Genomic DNA, 22,942 nt, shown 5'->3' with positions numbered 1-22,942 from the left:
TTTGGAAGATGTCAGCAGCCTAATTACTCATAGGGCTTCCAGCAAATTAAGCAGTAGGTGAATTAGCTCATTTAATGAGATCTTAGAGTTTGGAGGCAAGGTGCTTTTATTTTGCATTTGAGAAACACATTTCCTAACTACATGTTAATAATTTGGGCACCCCAACATACTATTAACTCAACAGGTTCCACAAAAAGCATGAAGGTCAGGTGCTTAAAAGGGTCTGTAAGTAAGTTAAATTGCATTTCTCTGCTCTCCGTTTACCCTTTCCCTCCCCTTCTTTTTCTTCCCAAATGCAATTGTCCAACTTAGAAAACATATAGTTCAATAAAGGGGCTTTGGAAACTATAGTTTTCAGGGCAGGGTTAAAGGAAGCACAGCAGAAATTGGATTGAAAACCTGCTTTAGTATCTTTATAACTCTCTAAGCCTTTGCTTCTGCATCTGTAATATGGAAATAATAACATCCACATTACAATTTTTGTGGTTACGAGTTGAATTCGTTTACAAGATGGTATTCCTTGAAGGCAAGGAATATGTGGTATTTATCTCTGTCTTATACTACCTAACACAGTGCCTGGAACAGAATGTGTGCTTAACAAGTATACTGAATAGAAACTAATAATTGCAAAAGAATGAGTGGATGAGGGGGGAAAAAGTTTTTTTGGGTGTTCCTTACGTATATGGTTCCTTTCCCATAGATCCTCAAAAAAAAAAAAGAGAGAGAAAAAGGGAGAAATTGGCTGTTTTAGCCACACTGGGACTTGCTAGGCTTTGGAATAAGAAGGAGCCAAAGTTTCCTGGACAGTGTTGTCCACTGACCAAATGTGGGGGAATATGAAAAGAGGTGTCACCAGTGTTCTTTATGCACCAAGACAAGCACCAAGACAAATTCTGCCTACCACTTAGAGCCTCTCAGTTACTCCAAAAGTGTGTGGACAACATGATTGATCAAGCCTTGTACCACAGATTGCAAGAATGGCTTCCCATCCATCAGCATTTTTTATCCCAACAATCCCATATGGTAGGTATTGTTATCCCTCCTTTTTGTAAATGAAGACACTGAGGCTCAGAGATTACCCAACTTGTTTGAACCGGCCCATATGTTGGTCATGCATATTTCCAGGCGATGCCCTTCCCACTTGATAGTCAGTAGAGAACTTCTGAGCTATGATTTGTGCTCAACTTCTCTGCAGAGCTAGGAAGGGAAGGAAGACTCAGCCTCGTTGCCACCCTATCTACTCTCTAGTCTCCCTGATGGAGCACCATACATTCTCTGCTGCTTTACCTTATCTTCTAGTATGGAATGGAGTCCACAGAGGTGAGATACTCCCATTCTAAAAGTTCCTATTTGTGACACAGAAAAGGAGGCTTCTTGCTTTTTAATTTCATCAGAGTGAAGACATCTCTTGAGGCTGACTCTATAGCTATGTTTTGTTCTCTTTATGGCTCTCTACAGGGAGCTTACTACCTCAGAAGGTCTTTAGCAACAATTATTATTATTCACATTGTAATTACCATTTTATTGAATATTTACTACATGCTAGGCATTGGGTTTTATATGCACCAAAAAAAACCCTATGAGATAGTTATTATTACCTCTAACTCATAAATAAAGATACTGAGGATCAGAGAGTTTAAATAAATTGTTCAAATCTACTCAGCTTATAAGGGGTAGAGCTGAGATTCTGGATTAGGTTTTCTAACTCCAGATCCCATGCACTAAATTTTCAATATTGCCTTTATTGGGTGACTCTGGGTTGTTATAGAACTTTTTTTTGTAAATATAATTAATATCTGCCTTTCTGGAACTTTCATCAATTGGTCATGGTTCTCCTTCTGGAACTACACAGAACAAGTCAGCTCCCTTTATGGGATGCTCTTCAGGTAATGGGAACTCCAGATCCTTGGCCAGCATTAGCTCCTCTACCCCCCAGTAGACAACGCTGTCCAGACACACAGATGAAGTTGGATTCTATTTGCTATAATGACAATTCACAGTTATAGGAGTTTTTTGTTGTCTTGTTTTAGTTTTTATGTAATACACTTCACTGATGTGATCTCATTCAACCTTACCATAATGCAATGAGGGTGGCATTAGTTCCATTAGTTCCCTGGTCCTAGAAATGAGGAAGTTGGGGCTCAGAAAGATGAGGTCTATTCTCCAGGGGAAAAGATCAGTCAAATAACGAGCTGAGAACCCTGAGGATTCAAACTGAAGTATGCCTAACATCAAGGTATGTGCTCCTTCCACAGTGCTATGGAACCTTTCTGAATGAATGAATGAATGAATGAATGAATGAACCATACAAGGAAGAGTGTGATAAGTACCGTAAAAGAGGTCCCCAAAAATGCAAAGAGTACTCAGCTCAGAAAAAAAATAAAGATGCCTTCATCTTCCCACCAGGTCTTCAGTGAGGCTGCACTAATTACCATTTATATAAGGTGCCTGCCTGCCTCTGCTGGTGCTGAGAGAAGTTTTAATTTGCTGGTGAAGGAGTTGGGGGAGGGAATGGAGAGTGCTGTGAAGTGTCCCCTCCAAAGCAGAATGATTTCTGTGCAGAAAAACACTGAGGTTACTAATGGGGAAGAAGAAGAAAAAAAAAAAAACAGGCAGCAAAGATGAGTATACTTGGCATGCGGATGCACGCCTGGAGCATCTGGCAGGAGGCATGCGCTCATCCTTTCCTTCCTGAGGTTGCAATTAAGTAGGTAACATGAGAGAACACTGACAGTTGGGTTGTCCCACTGAGCCTGGGGCCAGGTGAGTACTTACAAGTTCAGCCCCACCCAGGAGAGACTCACTGCATTAAAAAGGAAGACGTCCTGGAAAGGATAAAGACCACAGCATGAAGTGACTGGTCCATTTCAGCTTTGTAGGCAGAATGGTGAGAAAACTGAAGGTTTGCCCCCATCGTACTAGGCTTTCCATGGAAGAAGAGCCCTGAGGTTACCTTGGGGGAGGTCAGGTGCCAAAGTGGAAAACATCATTTTCACGCAGATGAAATCACGCAGATCTGGATTCCTATTCTAAATCCTTACTTATTCTATGGCTGTGTCATCTTGGACAAGTCACTTAAATTCTCTGAGCTTCATTTCCTCATTTAAATGAATGAATGAATAAATGAATGAATCAATGAACTAACAAACTATAAAGGGAAGAGTGTGATAAGTACCTTAAGAGAAAATGTACTTAAGGTAGGGAAAAATAAGATAAGATAGGGAAAATGAAATTTGAGGGCTGCAGATGGCCATGTATGTAAAATTTCTGGCGTATAGTAGATATTCAAAAAACTTAAGTTCCTTCCCCTTGAGAGAAGCCCCCCTCACACTGAGCTAGGTAGGTTCCTGTCACTGAGACTCATTTTCCCCAGGAGACTTGCTGAGTTCCAGTGAGTGAAATCCCTGGACCCATTGGCCTCTATGATTATAATGCAAGCACAGCATGGTGCCCATTAGGTTGTTAGAGTCCACAGGTTTCCTAGAGGAAATGTGAGGGGGCAGAGGGGATGGAGATGGAGTTGGAGACCTCAGGGAGCCAATGTTCTGAAACTCCCAACTGCTTAATGGCTAAAGTACCCCAGAGCCTCTTCAGCCAATTGAATCAATATGAATACCATTCTAGAATCGCCAGACATTCCCAACATTGGCTTCTGCTGAGAGCAGCTGAGAAGCAGAGACCTCAAGAGCCTCAGTTCTTGGCCCTTCTTCACCACACCTCTCTAGAGACCCATTTCCTCTCAGAGGGCATCTGAAATACACACATTTGGGAGGACAATGGAGGCTCTGGAGTGAGAGAGCCCTGGCTTCAACCCGAGCTCTGCCACTTACTATCTATGTGAATTTGGGCAAGTTACTTCAATTCTCTGTCTCAGTTTCCAATGCTACAAAAATGGAATAAAGATGCTGATACCGCATTGAGTAGACATGAGGATTAAATGGGAAAATTTAAATAGCAGTGCTTGACATATGGCTGTTCTGTTACCCCCCACCCCCACCCCGTCACTGGAGCCTCTGCGCCCTGGTGGTGCTTCCCAACATGATTTAGTCACTGCATGATTAACAGAAAGTACTTTAACAACCATATGAGGTACAAAAGACAGAAAGAACAAATGAGCAGGGATGCCTAAACTTATTTTTCTTTTGACTCAGGCAAGTGGAAGATCCTGCCCTTAGTCACACAGCTAACAAAGGGTGAAGGCACAACTACACATCAAGTGTCATAACTCCCAGGACAACTGTCCTTCTACCACACCATGATGCCCTCATCTCTGACTTTCTTCTTCCTCCATTTCTTTGAACAGAAAGGATTTGATGGAACCAGTAATGACATATATGAATTCCGAAGCAGATATCCATTTTTAACGTAGGAAGGAAAACATTAAGATGTCAACCTTGGGGCTGCTAAATGAGCATCTGTGGCCCACACATGGGGCACTGGGGACTGGAGGCTCGGGGAAGTAATTGCCACAAATAAGACTCAACTGGACATTGATTTATTCAGCCTGTTTGCTTGATTTCCACTTTGAGCTTGTTCAATTGGCTATTCCTCTTTGTTGTTCCTTCTCAGGAACATGACCCCAGCTCATTTGGATGGAAATGTGCTCACCCATTACCTCATTAATTTCTGGGACTTTGCATTATCATTTACACCCTTCCCCTCTATTTTCTTTGCCCTCAAAATTCAAAGTATTGGTGGGAAATAGACAAACAATGCACCATTTCTCCAAGATGTGACAGGATCTGTATTTATCATTTGCAACCCTCATTGTCATAATTCAGCCAAGCCAGGCTGCAACACACCATGGGAACTCATCAGTGAAAAGGTGCATGAGGGAGGAAGCCATGCTAGGAATCGGGAGCTAGTCAGACAGCAGAGGTGTCTCATCAGCTCCCAGCAGCTGTTGTCTAAGAGTGATGGTAAACTGGGACTTCATGTGAGTCCAAAATAATGATGGTACTGATGTGATAACAATGCTTGTTAAACTCTTACAACACACATATGTCATCTCATTTATTTTTACAACAATCCTACAAGATAAACCTAGAGAGGATAAGTTACTTGTCCAAGGTGGCATAGCTAGGAGATGATGGAAATGGAATTCAACCCCACATGTTTCCTTAAAAATCACATCCTCTTTACCACTCCTCGAACCCTCCTTTGTTTAGTTTCCCTGAAGCATTACAATGTCCATTTGTTGGATCCTTTCCCAGTTCATCTCTGAGTGCCTTACACACAGACATTTCTTCCATCCTTCCAGAAGGCCTGTGAGAATGATGTCCTATAGTTCATTAAAAATGAGCTCAGAGAGGCTAACTCACTCACAGAAGGGCACACAGCCTTTAAGAAGCAGAGGAAGGACTCCTAACACAGGTCTTTCTGAGCATGAAATGCCTTTCCCCAGACATCCAGGCTAATGATAGGATAGACAGCAGTAGGGAAGGCAGTGAACACTGTGAAAAATATGGGCAACAGTGTGGGACTCATATAATTGGGTTACAGAAGAAAGACCCAGAAACAGAGTGCCAGCCTGCATGGACTCCAGCAAGGCAATCCCAGAAGGAATTCCCAAGAGATGCGTGAAAAGCCCAGTTGTTCTCACTGGAGACACATATCAGGATTGAGGGTACTCAAATATGTGCCCAAGGTTCACCCCAGACTCTTGAGTTGTCAGGATCACAGCACTATTCCAGGACATACATCCTGCTGGGATGGAAGGAGGAGAAGAGAAGTAGCATAAGCAGAGTGTCTGCTGAGGCCAAGCACTATGCTGTATATGGTGCTGTACTCAATTCTTGTAACAACTCTGTAAAACAGGTTTTGTCACTTTTCTTCACCCTTTACCCTAACTTCCTCATATCTAACACAGTACTTGGCACACGCGCGCGCGCGCACACACACACACACACACACATACACGTAATAACACTGTGTGAAACTGATTAATTCATTTTCAATTCTACTGGCCAGGGAGAAATGAAGCTATTACTGAAGCATCACCTTACCTTGAAGGAGTGTTGAATATTTCTCTAAAGTTTTGACCAAAGCAACTTTTCTAAGAACCTGAGATTTAAGTCAACTTCAATATTTGGGTTGGTCTTGTAGACCAAGTACACAGGGCTGTGGGAAGAAGGCCAGAGAAGAGAAGCACAGAAACAGGCTCCACGGCCAGAGAATGCTCACTAGGGAAGCTGATGGCCCAAAAGTTGAGAAGATAAAGTTGAGAAGAGCATGCCCGGCAGAGAATCCTGTAGGTAGAGAAGCACATAAGCATAATGCAGAATGTGGATCTATAAGCAGCCAGTCAAAGCTCCTAAGCTTGTTCACTCCCCCTTTTACAGAGCAAAAAGAGCTTTTCTCCCCTGATTACAACACAGTAATGTTGAGTGGAAAATGCCAGACATTAAAGAGTGTATATATATATATATATATATATATATATATATATATATATCAGATGATTCCATATATACAAAGTTCAAAGACAGGCAAACTTAATCCATGCTGTTAGAGGACAGCATTGTGGTTAGCTTAGGGGTAAACTGAGTGGCAGGTAGCAGGACAGGGCTTCCAGAGTATTGGGAATGATCTACTTCTTAGTCTGGGTGCTGGTTACAATGATGTGTCCATTTGGGAAAATTCACCCCTTTCCATAGACATGATTTGTGCACTTTTCTGGATGTTTGTATAATATTTCAAAATAAATCTTACATCAAAAAGGAATACAGGGATCCCTGGGTGGCGCAGCAGTTTGGCGCCTGCCTTTGGCCCAGGGCGCGATCCTGGAGACCCGGGATCGAATCCCACGTCAGGCTCCCGGTGCATGGAGCCTGCTTCTCCCTCTGCCTGTGTCTCTGCCTCTCTCTCTCTCTCTCTCTCTCTCTCTCTCTCTCTCTGTGTGACTATCATAAATAAATAAAAATTAAAAAAAAAGGAATACAAAAGTATTGAAAGTATTGAAAAACCATTTTGATGGTGCAAATGAGGATGAAGTAAAATGTATAATTCAATTTCCCAGGAAAAACAAAGAGAAAATTTTGCTCCCTCTGCTTCTCAGTCTGGCTCAGAAGAAGGTGGTGAGAACCAGCATCTGAGTTTAATGACTTTCCCCTGGCATTTCCCTCATAAGGAGGAGAATCTTAATTTTCAAGGATAGGACAGGTTCCTTTGGATGGATTCTCCTACTCCTTGTCTTAACCTATCCCAGAGGAGAGCACAGCTCCCCTCTGTTGGTACAGAAGCCCTACAAAGGTAGGTGTGAGCAGATTGAAGGAGCAGTAGGAAGGGTCCCTGTCTGGACCCAGGTGAGTGCAGGGAGAAAACAGAGATTGGGCAGAAAGGAACCCAGGTGGGATATAAAATAGGGCTTCAGAGACCCTGGTTGGGAGTTTAGATTTTCTTGTAAATACAATGAGAAATCCTTGGAGGTTTTTGAGCAAGAAGTAACATCAATGGACTGATGCTTTAGAAGGATCATCTTGGCTCTTATGAAGAGAGTGGCTAGCAGGTACCAAAGGTGAACCAGAGCGACCACTTGGGGTATAACTGCCATGGTCCAGGAGAGCAGTCAGTGTGGCTGAAATTGAGATGAAGGCAAAGGAGAATAAAGAATAACATATTCAAGACAGTGGCTTGGACGAGCTGGCGGATTGGGTATGGGAGAAGGAGATGGAAAAGTCATTAAGCAATTAAGCAGATTACAGGGGGAAGGCTGAGTAACAACTCAATGTGTGGGGGCACTCAGAAATCAGTTTTAAACATGCTAATATGAGAGACTTGGGAGACATCCATGTGAAAATGGGCAGAAGGCAGAAGATCAGAGGAATACTCTGGAATAGAGAGATGTAATTTAAGTTTCCTTGTGTACAAAGCACTTTCACACTTGCCACTCTGTTTATCTCACCACCCTTTGGCTATGACTGGGAAGTCTATTCCCATAGATGAAGACATTGAGGTTCAGAGGGGCTGAGTGTCTTACAGCAAGCCACATAAAGGATAAGCAATGATGCATGGAACACAATCAAGCTTACTGTGTTTATTCCCATATGCTTTGAAATAGTTTAAATGTGGTGGGTTTTCATTATGGATGTGCATTGGTGTATTACGGGAAAAGCATTGGGACACCACTCAGATATTGCAGGTATGTTTGACAAATACCAAGTGGCCCAGCCCTACTATGCTCATAGGATCTATGTCTGCTTGTTAATAATCTGTGACTTCTCTCATTGTCAAATTGATATCAGATGGATGCTTCTTCTTGCTGTTAGACTATACCTTTCTATCAGACCTTCTATATTTCTTTGTAATATCTTATTTAGAATATGATTTGGGTCATCACCCAAGGAACTTTCAGAATGCATGTATAAGAGTACCATGGGAGAGAACTATTTTCTCTGTTATAGACAATGAAGGACTGTCACTGTTTAGTTCCATTTAATTCAGGTCAGTGAGAACTCACTAAACACTTACTGTACACGAGTCACTGTTCCAGATGAAAGAGACTGATCTGGATAAAGGCTCAGCCTTTACTTTGTTATATGCTCTCCAGAATACTTTATTTTTCCTTCATGGCTCTTATGACACATTTAATTATTTGTACAATTTTTGGCCGAAGGTCTGTTGTTCCTTCTAGATGATTACTTACTCACCATTGTATCCCTTGTGCCTGGTATTTTGCTTGGCATACAATAATTTTCCCATTCAATATTTATTGAATGAAAAGAAAGGAACTCACAAATGAGCACATGCTACAAAAATAAATACGTTATAGTGCAAAGACTGTTTCTGGACAGTCTGGGCTTGTGTTCCTCCTTGCCTTGAGAAATTCATGTCTCAAGTGTTGGTGTCCTGCTTTGAATCATATCAAAGGGCAGGACTCTATAATATTATGGTGCCAGCTACTTTCTAGGACTTCCACAACCATGTGCTTTATGGAATGCAAATTTAGATATAAAATGATTGGTGGTTGGCTTTGTTCTCTGTAGCACACATATCCTAATCATTGTGTTAACCTTACAATAATGCAATTCTGAATCTTACATGGAATTTTTAGATTCCACTTAGATTCTCAGAGTAGTGTTTTACTGTATTTCTAGATACTTTGTTCTTTTAGTTAGACTGGCCTTCCTCCCATTTAATCCAGTTGGGTCTGTGTCCTTACCATGGGCCCCTCAGTGGCCAGGAAATAAAATTCCACCTCCCCACCTCTGATGAAGTTACCTAGGAAACACGGTACTACTGTATTGAGCTGCTACGTATGCCAGGAGTATGACTTCATCATCACATGATACTACTAGGTCTCAGGACACCTTTTTATAAGTAACAAAAAAAAACCTTAAGTTCACAGAAGTGAGGTGACTTATCCAAGGTCATATAGCCAGGATTGGAGCCTTAAATGTTTCCCCATTGATTCTCAACTAACATTTGATGAGTACTCTTACCTTGAAACAGTATTCAGGGTGCTTTTCAGCTATCCCTCCAGTTGCTCCCAATATACATTGGTAGGGTAAAAGAATGGATGGAATTTTCAAAGAGAGTCCAAAATCTCTGACCACTCTCCTAGATAATTCAATTTGTTGCTCTATTAAAAGAAAAAAAAAAGATACAATAATACTACTACTGCTGGCCATGTCCTAGAGGAGAGGGACCCACTGGGGTCTTTCCAGTGAGCAGATAACATATTTAAATGCAGTCCATCAGTTAGTAATCTGCTGCCACCCCATCCTCTGAGAGCTGCTTTATTGAACACTGTAATTGCTTGGATGCTATTATTCATTTCTGTAGCTGTTGCTATTAATTAAATATTTTTGTCGAAAGCTCCCTGTGACATTTCTTGCTGCATTCTTGAATATCTGATAAGATATACAGCCAGTACACTGGTACCCGCTGCATTTGGCTGATAGTCTTGTCCTAGTTTCTAACCCTCAAAACGCTAAAGAAATGACACAGTTTTAGTGGAATGAGGACTTCTATTGTTACATGATGGGGTGGGGGGGGGTAGAGGTAGTACAAGGAGTCTTAGTGAAATAGATGCAAATGTCACGTTTTAGAGCTGTGATAGTTCAAGCTGGAAATTGGACTAGACCTTTATTCAAAGGCTTGGCCCATTCCTTAGGTCAAACAAAGCTTGGGTGGATTGGATTCTGCAATCCTAACCTCAGGAGAAATAGGCATTTAGTCATTCATTCAATAATATTTAACAGTATCACTAGAAGTCTTACCATGTACCAGGCCCTGTGCTAAGTCCTAAAGTTACAGAATTTAACTAATAAAAATAAAATAAAGTAAGAAAACAATCTCTGCCCTTAAAAAAAAATTACAGTCTCTTGGGGAACACAGACAAGCCTGCTACAGTAGGAGGCATGCTTTAATTTCAGGTGTGAACTAACGTTAGGGATGGCTAAGGTTGTGGTGTCTCTGGCTATGAAAGGAAGCCTGGCTACGAAAGGTATAGAGCAAAAGGATGGGAGTGTATATAGAGCAAGATGTCCTAGCTGAGATAAAACTGATGCATAGTTTGTATATAGAAGTGATGCTTGAAAGGCTCCTCTGGCCATTCGTTTCTCTGAATAACATACATGAGGACTTTTTCATTTTTCCTTGAAAGAGGAGGGAATCTGTGACCAGAGACCTTTGGATGAAAAGGAGGACAACAGAGGATGAAGATGGCATCTGTCCCTTACTGAATTTCCAGTTGGCTTAGAGCTCACTTCTGGGCAAAGCAGAGAGGCCAGAAGCTGAAACAGTTGTGCCCATGAGAAACTGCAAGAGCTGGAACACAGGCTAAGCTGCTGTGAGGCCCAGATGCTCAGAGCCCTGCAGGGGTTGCAAGGCAGGACCCCACTCCATGAATCCCTGGCTTGCCCCATGGCACTAGGTCCAGCACCTCTAGGGCATGGGGAGTAAGCAACTCTCCTCAGACACGACCTTCACATGATAGGCACAATTGTGGTGGTATCAGAGAGGCTCCTTTAAAGGACTTCAAGACTGGAGGGCATCTAACAAAGGGGTCAGGACTGGAGAGAAAGGGAAGACAGATATGACGAACGTTGCAGATAGGCTGGTTTTATGAGAACAGGTGAACATGCCTTAGGCACATGTGCTTATTCTTAGGGTAGGGACAACCCTGAAAGGTGATGCAGTGCTTATGGGGAGGGACCAGAGTCTAAATAATTTGAATGTAACTATTAACAAGGTGAGGCATCTTTGGGACATTTGGGATATTCTGTGATTAAAAAATGAAGAAGGGATGCCTGGATGGCTCAGCAATTAGGCACGTGCCTTCCACCCAGGGCATGATCCCGGAGTCCTGGGATGGAGTCCCACATCAGGCTCCCTGCATGGAGCCTGCTTCTCTCTGCCTGTGTCTTTTATGAATAAATAAATAAAATGTTTTAAAAAATGAAGAAGAAAAAGGTAAAAGAACTCAGAAGAGAGGAACAGATGGAAGACATCTCAACACAAATTACTGGAAGAATTACTAAAGCAGAGTGGTGTGGTACGGTGGAGAGAACGCTGCAGGTCACGAGATCAGTACTGGTCCTCAGTTTGCTGGTAACTGTGTATGATATGCAGCAAGTATCTGCTCCTCTCTGGACCTCAGTTTCCTTAGCTATAAATGAGAGGCAAGATCTTTTCAACAGTGCTTTTCTACTCCCCCAAGTCCATGACTTCAGAGGAACTACACATACAGTTCTCAAGCTTTTAAATGCAGGACCCTCCTAACACCAGGTAAGGGTTATAAATGTAAATATAACAAAGTGATAGGAGAGCAAAAAGTTAAGGTTCTCATGGCAACCAGAATTCATAGCAGCTGTGCGTTGTTAAAGGGGCTCCTCCTGACAGTCTGATGAATAATCCCAAAGTCTATCTATTGTGCAGGAATTGTCAGGGACTCTTTTTGGTGGGTGGGGGTGAGGCACAAAGACAAGATTAGCCAACCATTTTAATGAGAATTTTAATCAATGCAAAAAAATTTGGCAACACTTTCAATGGTGACTAAATAAAAAATGTATTTATATTTAATGAGGCACTCTGTCTATTTATTATTTATGCAATAATAAATGCCAGTTGGTTATTAATAAAATATTGCTCAGTCATTAATCCTCAATAAATACGGTTAGAGTAATTAGTATTAAAGTGACACAGAATACTTCATAATGAGAAGGTAATTTTCTCTACATTAATGGATTATTCAAACAAACCTTAACTTGCAGTTATCAAGATCAAGACCCTCTAGGGAAAGAGAGTAGGGAGTTACAGTGTAACCTTGAAAACTTCGAAAGTTTAAAGACTTGAAAATGAGGCCAGTCGGTGCCCTCAAACTGTTATTAAGAGTCTCAGATTTCTCAGGAAAAAAGGTACAGAAGCCCCCCCAGACCAAGCACATAGAGGACCTGGTATAGAATCTAGGATTTGATCTTAACTAAGTTGTGTGCCCTTGACCTTGTTGAGTTTCTAAGTGTCCTGATTCCTTCATTTGAGGAATGAGGATTTGATATCTCCCCTTCTGAGTTGTAATGAGGATTAAATTAGATTATGTATTTTTAAAAAATTAGTTTTTATGTTGCTGGCTCATAGTGATGTTTGGTGAATGACAGTGCAGGCTAAATCCTGTAATGGAGCAAACTGCCACTCCAAGATAGGCCTCTTTGACATACTGACTATTCTAATCTGGTTATTTTTAAGGAACTGAAGACACAAAAGAAGTTCTGAAAACCAAGTTGAAGTTATCCTTTTGTAAGAGATACTGACAAGGTAAATCTCCACTTATATGGATATCTCCCTTGTTGTACCAAAATGAAGGGAATGACTCTAAATATTTAGAAACTTATCAGTGGAGTTACTCAGTTTTCCTGAGTGTCTCGCATGTATATAAGAAGCATACATGTTATTAAACTTCCATTTGACTTTGTCTTATTAATCTGTCTTATATCAATTTGAAGGGCAGAGAAGACTTTTCCTTCCCCAAAATCCCATAAATAACAAAATGTTTTCCATTGGTGTAATGGAGGGAATTGTAAGCTCTGTTTCCTGAGGTTCCAAATTTTGGAAACTTAACCTTACCTGTTGGGTTGAAATTAATATGTCTCATCTCTTCTCAAAATTATGGCTATCAGTCATGTGCCCTCACATTGGTCATTTCTGGTTGACCTAAGCTGTTTTCATAAATGTCAAATCACTTTGATAGCATGCTATTTCTGATTACAACAGAAATAACACAGTGGAGTAGAAAAGTGTACATCTGGGAATCAAGAAGACTGCATTCCCATTCCAGCTCTGCATAAACTTCAATCATTTACCTCACTGGGCTTGAGTCTTATCAAAATGTTGGGACAAATAACTTCTATGTGTCTACCAGCATTTTGCATATAAGTATTTTTATGACTCTTCTTTAAAAAGTGGGTTCTCAGAATTTTTTCTTCTAAGATGTGTTTTAAAGGCTGGACCTTCCTGGGAAAGAAAGTGCTTTTGGTGACCCTGGGTTGAGGAATGATACACACAGTGATTATCTTAACACAGCTCAATGCAGAGAAATATTGCTGAGATGGGAATGAGAGCTGAAGAGAGCAGGTTTGGGGGCCGACGGCAGAGGGAAAGTTGAAATTTCCAACAAGCAGAAGAAACTGACCCTGAGAGCACTGACAGAATCATGACCATGCAGATCTCATTTAGTTCCCAGATTACAACTCCACTGTTGCTGTGAGATGAAGTTCATCAGTTTCCAATTTAATTTCATGATTCCAAGTGTATTCTGTGTGCCAGGCATCATGCTATGTAGGGAAATACGGAGCTGAATACATTTCTCCCTCCCAGAACCCTGTAAATGAACAGATCATTGTATTAAATATCAGTGCAAGAAGAGAAACAAAATTATATTTTTAGAAAGCCCTCTCTTCTGTTTATCTTCTAAAGAATAAGGGTAGGAAGGGAATGAAAGCCTTTCCTAAACTCCCTGAAAAAGTTCTTGCCTATTTTGAGGTGCCTCTTTGTAACTTATTCGTGGTTCTTCTAAAAATGCTGTGCTCTGCTAGAGGCAGTTTAGTATAAAGATATATAGGTATAGGGTGGTATAGTACCCAGAGCCAGGATGGACTGGGCCCAGATCTTGACTCTGCCATTTCCTAGCCTTGTATATGCCCTTGAACTACTTGCTTAATACCTGGTGCCTCAGTTTCCTCAGCTGTGAAGAGGATAATAATTGTGCCCTCCACTGGTTATTTCTGAATTTCAAATGAATTAATACATCTAAGGCACTTAGTACAGTGCCTGGGACATATCAAATGTTCAGTAAATGGTAGCAAATATTATTATTAATACTCTGCTCATTTGCCCCAAATATGCCACTTCTGATTCTCCACAGAAGCATTTGGATTGAATGTTCTAAATCAGATGCTAAATTATATAATAAAAAGAGCCGAGGTTTCTGAGAAATGCAGGCAGGAGTTTGAACTTTTTTCTGCCACCTATTGGTTATGTGCCTGGTGAGGGCTTTCAAATCTGTTCTAACTTCTATTCCCTCATCTGTTAAAAACAAACAATAACAACAAAGGAGATAAGTTCAAGGGAATAAAATATCACCTTCCCAGTAAGATTGAAAAATATTGAGTTTAAACAGAGCTAAAGGGTTTTTGTATTGTCTTGCTTTTGTTTTTTGTTTCTTGTGTAGGACATATACCTTGTATATGTTCATGGATGTCCATGAAAGGGATAGAACATGTAAGGTTTTCCCAACTCTTAACCACAGAATTCGTTTTGATGGCATACCTATTAACATTTTCCCAAAAACTGGCATTCTCTAGAAAATTCTTGAAATGTTTCACCTAATCTAGATTCTTTGTTTCAAGGATGAGGACATATGGTTGGGGAAATGTCTTAGTCTGTTCAGCCTACCTAACAAAATACCATATTTATTTTCCCACAGTTCTGAAGGCTAGAGTCCCAGATCAAGGTGCTGATGGATCTGGTTTCTGGTGAGAGCTCCTGTGTTGTAGACGGCTGCCCTTTTTCTGTGTCCTTATATGGCTTTTTTGCTGCATGCACATGGAAACAGAAAAAAAAAAACATCTCTCCTTCTCGTTCTCTTTCTTTCTCCTTATAAGGTCACTAGTTCTACTGGATTAGGGCCCCATCCTCATGACCTCATTTAATCATAATTACCTAAAGACCCCATCTCCAAATACAGTTACATTGAGGGCCAGGGCTATATGAACTGGGTGGGGAGACATAATTCAGTCCAGAGCAGGAAAGGAAAATGACTTCTTCATTAAGGTTACATAGTGAATCCATGGACATCTGATACCAGAACCTAGATCTCCTGGCATGCAATCCCATATTGTTTCAGTGACGCTTCCTAACTGATTGAGTGAGACAGTCTTCTATTCATTCATTTACCCTATGAACTGGGTGGGGAGACATAATTCAGTCCAGAGCAGGAAAGGAAAATGACTTCTTCATTAAGGTTACATAGTGAATCCATGGACATCTGATACCAGAACCTAGATCTCCTGGCATGCAATCCCATATTGTTTCAGTGACGCTTCCTAACTGATTGAGTGAGACAGTCTTCTATTCATTCATTTACCCTATCAACACTGCCAATCATATGCAAAGTCACTATAGTAAGTGACTAAGTATAGCATACTTAGCACTATGCTAGGCTAGTCTTGAGGACCATAGACAAGAGAACACATCCTTTGCCCTCAAAAAGGAAACTAAAATCCTAACTAGAGAACAGGCATGTGAACAGAGTTCAACATGCTTGGCTCATAACATTCTGAACAGCACAGTGTCGATCTGTACTGACATGGGCAAGTCAGTGCCCTGCAGCAGTGGTCAGAACATAGGAGCTGGAGTCACATAGAGCAGAGCTGCTGTCCCAGCATGCATATGCTGGCTGGATGGCATTAGACAAATTGCTCAACCTCTCTTGGAGCCCCAGTTTCTTAATGTAACAAATAGGGATGAGACTTTTTAAAGTAATTTGAGGAATAAACATACATATATATATCATCTAGCATACTGACTGGTACACAGTGGATGCACAATAAATGTTAATTCCCTTTCAGCTGGAGAAAAGATATTAGAGGGTTTTTAGGCCACAGTATCCACAGACACTTCTTGGACACAGTAACAGACTAATACTTTGGCCTATTAACAAGGATATGTGGGGGTATATCAATTCTAGATTTCCAGGATCTAAGGTGCAGTGCTGGCTTCGATCATTTATCTTCCCTTACTGCAGGGGAGTGATCCCACTGAGAGAGATTTATTAATAAGCGCATGTACTTTGTCGCTATAAAGCCATTGAACCTCGTTTTTAAAAAAAATGGTAGCGTTTGTGTGCTGCTGTGAATATATCCATATACATTTTTAAAACACACAGTTCCTGTCAAAGACCAGCCCTTCTTTAAGAGGACTTTCTTTATGAGGTACCATTTATTTGTCACCTGGCATGGGCCAAGATCCTGTGTTCAGTGTCTTAGACAAATTATTTCTCTTAATATGTAGAACGAGCCAGAGAGGAAAGTCTTATCAACTCTGTATTTTGGTGAACATACTGAAGAACAGCTAGGTTAGAGACAGGGCAGTGGTTCCCAAAACGCAGTCCTGGACCAGCAGCAGTAGGGGCACCCTGGGAATGAATTACAGATGGTTTCAGACCAGATCTCAGGTTTCAGACCAGATCTACTGCACCAGAAGCTCCAGGGGTGGGATCCAGGGATCCAGCACTGTGTGTTTCAACAGGCTTTAAAGGTGATTCTGATACATCTGAAAGTCTCAGTCTGCCTATGATCACAACCAGGAAGTGTGTGGTGGAACGGAGCTTGGACTTATCTGTCTATAGAACAGAGCCTTTCTCCACCAGGGGTAATTTTCCACCTCAGTGGGTATTTGGTACTGTCTGGGAACAGTTCTGGTTGTCACAACCCGGGGATGGGGGTGCTACTGGCATCTAGTGGGTAGAGGCTGGGGATGCTGCTAAAATCCTACAGCATGCAAGACAGCTCCAAAATAAAGAATTAACCAATCCCAAATGTTAGCAGTGCCTAGGTTGAAAAATCCTAGTCTACCACTTTATGCTGACCGTGAAGGGATACTTAAAAGGGGAAAAAAGTGAGGGAAAGAAATGAGAAACAGGGGCAAAAGTGGGGAAGAAGGAAAGAAGGAAGGAAGGAAAGAAAGGAAAAGAAAAAAGAAAAGGGAGGAAGGAGAAAGGGAAAGAAAGAAAAGAAAAGACAAAAGGAAAGGAGAAAGGAAAAGAAAGGAAAGGAAAACTCGAGAGAGAAAGAAAGGGAGGAAGAAGGAAAGGCAGGAAGGAGAGAGGGAGGGAGGGAGGCAGTGAGGCTAAACAACAGGCATACAGAACAGTGGGAAAGCCTGCCCTGCCTTTGGATGTCAGGAAACTGATGATCAAAATGTCCAGTTTAAAATCATTGTGCTGAGCCTGGGAGCTCCACAGAATGGAAACCAAATAAGTCTTCAGTATAGCATACTTAGTGGAACTTTTGGACATGAAATGCACTTACAAAATAATGTGGCATTTCAAAAGCATGTTGTCCTCTGATAAGCCAGGGCTTGGAACCAGAAAGAAAATATCTGTATGGACAATTACCAGACTGTAACAGCCGATGAATGTGATTTGTAACTTGCAGCTGCTGTATTTATTTCAGCACATTAACATACAGACGTTTGTCACCTTACCAAATGCCTTTAATATTTTCTGTCCCAGTGCGAGTTCAAGCTCTGCCTTCTTCCCCTCTCTCTGCCGCTTGATCTCACACCTGTCTCTTCTCTCCTGTCCTCCTTCTCCATCTTGTCTTCTCCTCACTTCTCAATGCTTCTATTTTATTTTCCTTCACTTTCCTCTAAATCATTCTTCCTTCCTTTTTCTTCTCCTCTCACTGGCTTCTTCTCTCCCCTTTTCCTCTTTGTTTCTCCGATCCTCTGCCTTTTCTCTCTGCCCCTCTATTTTCTGGCCATTTTCCTCATCTCTCCTGCGCTCCCCACTCCCTATTATTTTCTGTCTCAAAATCCCAGCACACTGCCTTCTGATAAAGGGGCTCTTTTCCAGAATCATACCTTTCCTGAAGGAAACCATACCTTTCCTGGCTCCTTTTCCTGAACCATATCTTCTCAGCAGGTGTGAGGATGCATGCTTGTGGAAAGGGGGGTCTTGTCACATTGGGAGAGCAGGGGACTCTCATCTGTAAAGGATGGAAAGACTGCGGATTATCCCTCTGCTGCCTAGGAGCATGATGGCCCCATTTCTGACTACGTAGGCAAAGGAAGGACCCCCCAAAGACACCATGTCTTCATCTCTGGAACTCATCAATGATTCCTTATAAGGAAAGGGGTCTTCATAGGTGTGATTACATTATGGACTTTGAGATAGGGAGATGGCCCCTGTGAGCCTGCAATCACAAGGATCTTTATAAGAGAGAGACAGGAAAACTTGATGCAAACAGAGAGAAGTGAGGTGAAGACAGAGGCAGAGACTAGAGACATGTGACTGCAAGCCCGGGAATGCTGGTAGCCACCAGAACAGGAAGAGGCAAGGAAAAGATTCTCCTCCAGGGTCTCTAGAGGTGCCGCTCTACCAACGCAATGCCTGTATTTCCACAATGGGATGCTGATGGTGGACTTCTGGTCTCCAGAACAGAGACAGAATACACTTCTGTGTTAAGTCACCCAGTCTGTGGCTATTTGTTATAGCTGCCACAAGACACTAACACATTGATCTTGAGTCTTATGCCCTCCAAACATCAAGGTCTGAGTTTTTGGATTCTTTTTTTTTTTTTTTAAATTATTATTAATCTATCACTCTGTCTTTAGCTGATGAACCAACTGGATCCTATGTTATAATCTTAGAAAACTTGGGTTTTTTTGTTTGCTTGTTTGTTTGTTTGTTTTAACTTGTGGGCACTTTGCATGTTTTGGTATCTGTAGGTTATAAGTTAATTTTACAGCTCCTAAATATAGTACATTTCTCAATCTATTTCCTGCCTTTTGATATATATGCATCAGCTCGAAATCCCAATTCTTTCTTTCCCTGACCTACTAGGATGTAGAAAATAAAGTAGGCTCTGAGTACAAGAGACCTCGCACATAGCTCATCACCTGTGAAGTCTGCATAGTTACTACACCTCTCTGAGTCTCTGAGTCTTTATCTATAAAGCAGAGTTAACTGTTTCTCTTTAGACACGTGAGGCAGAAGAAAGCAGGAGATAGAACACAACATAAATTTATGTAGGGGTACCCACAGTATCATAAATAAATGGATACTTTCAAAACTAAATGACAGAGCATTTATGGAATATTACAGAGCATCTATCTAGCAAAAATAAAATAAATAAATTTAAGTAAGTAAGTTAGTAACAGTGTTTGGACCCACACAAACCTGGATTTGAATCTGAGGTCAACCACTTATTAGTCCTCTAAATTTGGGCAAGTTATTTGTCCTCTGAGTCCTCTTCCTTATCTGTGAAATGGGGACAATACCGTGTAGTACATTGGTTATTGTTGTAAGGGTTAATAAAGATGCATGGAAGTGCCTGGCATAGAGTATGCATTACTGTTATGAGTATTATTGATAAACATCATATCTGTTCATCTTATCATCTGTATCTTGCTAGAAAAACCACTCAAATTCCTGGAGCCTCGAGTGCCCCAACTATGAAACAGGGACAGCTGCCCCTCCCTCCCTGAGTTACTGTGGGGATTTGAGGAAGTCACCTATGTGACAGTGGCTGGCATCATGACCACAGCATGGGAGGCATCAAGACAGCTTCTTCTTCAGGTTATTGAGTATATTATGCTTCTCCCTGCTGCATTGATGAAAGAAACCTCAAAGAAGAAACCTGGTTTTGATGGCTTCTCTTTACTGACATGTTTTAGATAGCTGACCTTCAATTTTATGGAAATCCAATTGATATTATTTAAAATCTGCACTGTGGAAGGGAGACTCTTCATTTTACCAGACAATTCTTCCATTAGCTGAAATACTCAGTGATTTCTTTAAATGTGCAATTCCCTACCATCTTTTAAAAATATGATTCAAATGAGCAAATCTTTATTAACCCAACGTGTTAGGACCCCTTTTATTGTAGAAAATACACCTGTCTGGGTCAGGACTGCTCTGCTCTTTGTGTATCAGCTTTAGCATTCAATCTGCCTCTCTTGCACCTTGGGTCCACGTCAGTGCCTTCAACTTAGATTGAAAGTCCACTGGGTCATTGCTTTCTGACTGGCATCTATGGATGCTTCCCGGGCAGGGCAGCCACGTGGGAAATGTTGCTGGTCATCACTGTCAGATGACTGCTCTGAGCACCTGTTGGCCTTGAAATTTACAAACAGAAAGCAGAAGCTGACATGGCCTCTCCTTGAAGTCCTGTCCAGTTTCTCTCTGCCTGGTTCTAAGTTCAGAATCCATCTCTCGTTTATGCCAGCTTCTGCCTTCCTTAGCCACCCCCAGCTCAAGGTGGGAGGGTGGGAGGTGGGGTCTGGTAGACTAAGGAAATAAACTGGCATATGTAATTCATTCCGGACCTAATTCTAGGGTACCGGGAACTCTGCTTTTGAGACTGAGATAACGGACTTAGATGCCAAGGCACCAGAGCTGCAACGGGAATCAGAACCGGGGAGCTGGGAAAAAAAGGCAGCAGCAATCAGAAGTAATGCTTCATGTTGCAAGAGTGCACTGCAGTTTTCTGAAGACACATTCTTACATTTATTCTTCACAGCCACCCCTGAGAGGCTAGTAATAATATGCAATATTTTCATAGATTATGTCAATCTACATGCATGCATATTACACAAATATTTATTTATTTATTCATTCATTCATTCATTCATTCATTTGGAGAAATTGAGGCTCCGTGTCCCAGCTGAGGTCAAACATCTAGATAGTGGCAGAGCTGGGATTCAAATGCAGCTCTAGTTTCAGGGCAGATGAGGGCTAGTGATACTAAGCCATTTGCCAATAGAAACACTTGGTTTACCTGAAAATCCTTGGCCTCAACCCATAGTCCAGTGGAAGGACACAGGTGGGGCTCAATGGAATACATCGTGGGGAGGACTGAGTAATTTTTCTACAGGAGTGGGGAACATCTTATCAATATGAGTTGAGGATCTTTGGGGAAAGCCAAAAGAGGAAAGCAATTGACATGCAATTAGAGAGAGCACAGGCAGCTTCCATTGGCTGGGACAACCCTCAGGGGAGAGGCAGTGGAGGAGAGTGAGCCAGGCTGCTGAGAATCATCTCTCAGTTCTGTCACTAACCAGCAATGCGAGCTACTTAACCTCCTCCACCTCAACGTGTTCATCTGTATAATGGGGACAATGATAGCACTGTCCTCATGGAGTTGTTAGGATGACGAAACCAAATGACACTTCTCAAGTTCTTAGAACACTGCCTGCCCCCTCCATAAGCATTTGATAGATGTTAGTTATTATCATTTTTCTCACCCAACCTTGGCTAATGCCCTATAATAGGGCCAACTCTTCCCTTGGCCAAGCTGATTTGTATAATGTATAAATGGTTTCATGGAGGACTGGTCTGGCTTTTCAGGCAGAGATGACACCTCACAGTCTGCCCAAGACACAGCTATGGCAGCATCAGAAATGCCTCCCCACGCACGAGGGCCACTATCCAAAGTGAGGTGTCCTCCAGCACTTTTCTTTAGTTAGTAAATGGAGTCCTCATGAAAGCAGAGCTGAGGCAATGCTTCTCAAACTGTCATCATTAAATTTTTGGGCCCTGCCCCCAGAGTTTTTGATCCAGTAGGTCTGGGTAGGGCCCGAGAATCTACATTTCTAACAGGTGGCCTGGTGAGGCTCCTACCCACTCCCACCCCACCAACTGGGGGAGAAAGGCCTTGGAGGCCCCTTCTCTGCCCCCTCCCAACCAGGTGTCGCTAATTAACCTTGAGCCTCAGTTTCTCCATCTGTGAAAAAGAGTCCCTGGCAGAGTTGCTGTAAGACTGAGACCATCCTTAAACCATGTTTACATAGTGCCTGGGGCACAGTGAGCAGCCTGAGCATATTCATACTTACTGCATTTTTATTATCATTTCACAGGGTGCATGTGGGGCAGAGGTGGCAGCTGTAGCCTGTTCGAGCAGAGCTCAAAAACAATCTCTTAAAAAAAGGCTACATGCATCTCCGACCTAAAGCCAGCCTCCTGTGTCACATTCACACTGAATCCACTCCTACCCATCCAGATTTTTGCTTTTCTCACATAGTTACACTTACTCCCACTGACAATGAAATTTATATTGCAGCCTTCTCAGCCACGAGGAGGCCATTTGCTACAAGCAATGCCTGTGTTCCAGATGAGGAAACTAAGATTTTTGTCAGATTAGTGAGCCTCGACATCCCCAAATGCAAGTTCTCATTTTTAGTGTATAACGTCATTGTGGCATATTTTCTATATAATAGAATTTACCTGTTTCAATTGCACAATTCGATGATTTTTCGTGAATTTGCCCAGTTGTGTAACCTTCACCATAAATCAGTTTAGAACATTTTGATCACCCCAACAAGATCTCCCGTGCCCTTTTACCCTGCCAAGGATGGCACATGGGTTTCGAGGGTTGGAGGCAGGGCTGCAATAGATAAATCTGCCCAGACCCCCAGGCCAAAGTTTGGAACTCAGGACTCAGGGCCAGTGTCTGGAGACAAGGTGGGTCATAGGTTCATCCCCTGGCACTGCTGAAAGCACCAGAGTGTGTAGCCTGAAGCCACTGGGACTCTGCTAACACGGCAACTTGGAGGGAGTCTGCTGTGAAGAATCAGCAAATATGCTTCATCCTCATGGGGCTCCTTGGTCCAGATGCCCACACAGCTGGCTGTGGCCAGGAGGGACTCTGAATGCCTGGCGTTGGTAAAAAATGAAAAACCAATCCTTCGAGATCCAAGGCCAGATGAGAATTCTGAGTAAACA

The 22,942-nt window shown here is 42.0% G+C and overlaps 1 protein-coding gene across 8 annotated transcripts in view; it reads right to left on the bottom strand.

The window, feature by feature from the left end:
- DAB1 (DAB adaptor protein 1) overlaps window positions 1–22,942 on the bottom strand; it is a 1,027,070-nt gene that overhangs the window by 866,303 nt on the left and 137,825 nt on the right. For 3 of the 8 annotated variants that reach the window (XM_038537411.1, XM_038537399.1, XM_038537403.1), the window contains 4 exons: window positions 18,103–18,206; window positions 13,631–13,819; window positions 9,441–9,580; window positions 6,006–6,248 (listed from right to left, as the gene is read on the bottom strand). The exons of 1 other annotated variant lie outside the window; for it this stretch is intronic. The gene's annotated coding sequence lies outside the window, so the exon portion shown is untranslated. The remainder of the gene's footprint in view (window positions 1–6,005; window positions 6,249–9,440; window positions 9,581–13,630; window positions 13,820–18,102; window positions 18,207–22,942) is intronic. 4 more of the 8 variants (XM_038537401.1, XM_038537407.1, XM_038537400.1 and 1 more) reach the window with 3 other exon arrangements.

This window comes from Canis lupus, chromosome 5 (assembly GCF_011100685.1).
Source record: "Canis lupus familiaris isolate Mischka breed German Shepherd chromosome 5, alternate assembly UU_Cfam_GSD_1.0, whole genome shotgun sequence".
Taxonomy (NCBI): domain Eukaryota; kingdom Metazoa; phylum Chordata; class Mammalia; order Carnivora; family Canidae; genus Canis; species Canis lupus.
The sequence above is the reverse complement of the archived record's forward strand: the minus strand, read 5'-3'. Positions and strand labels throughout refer to the sequence as shown.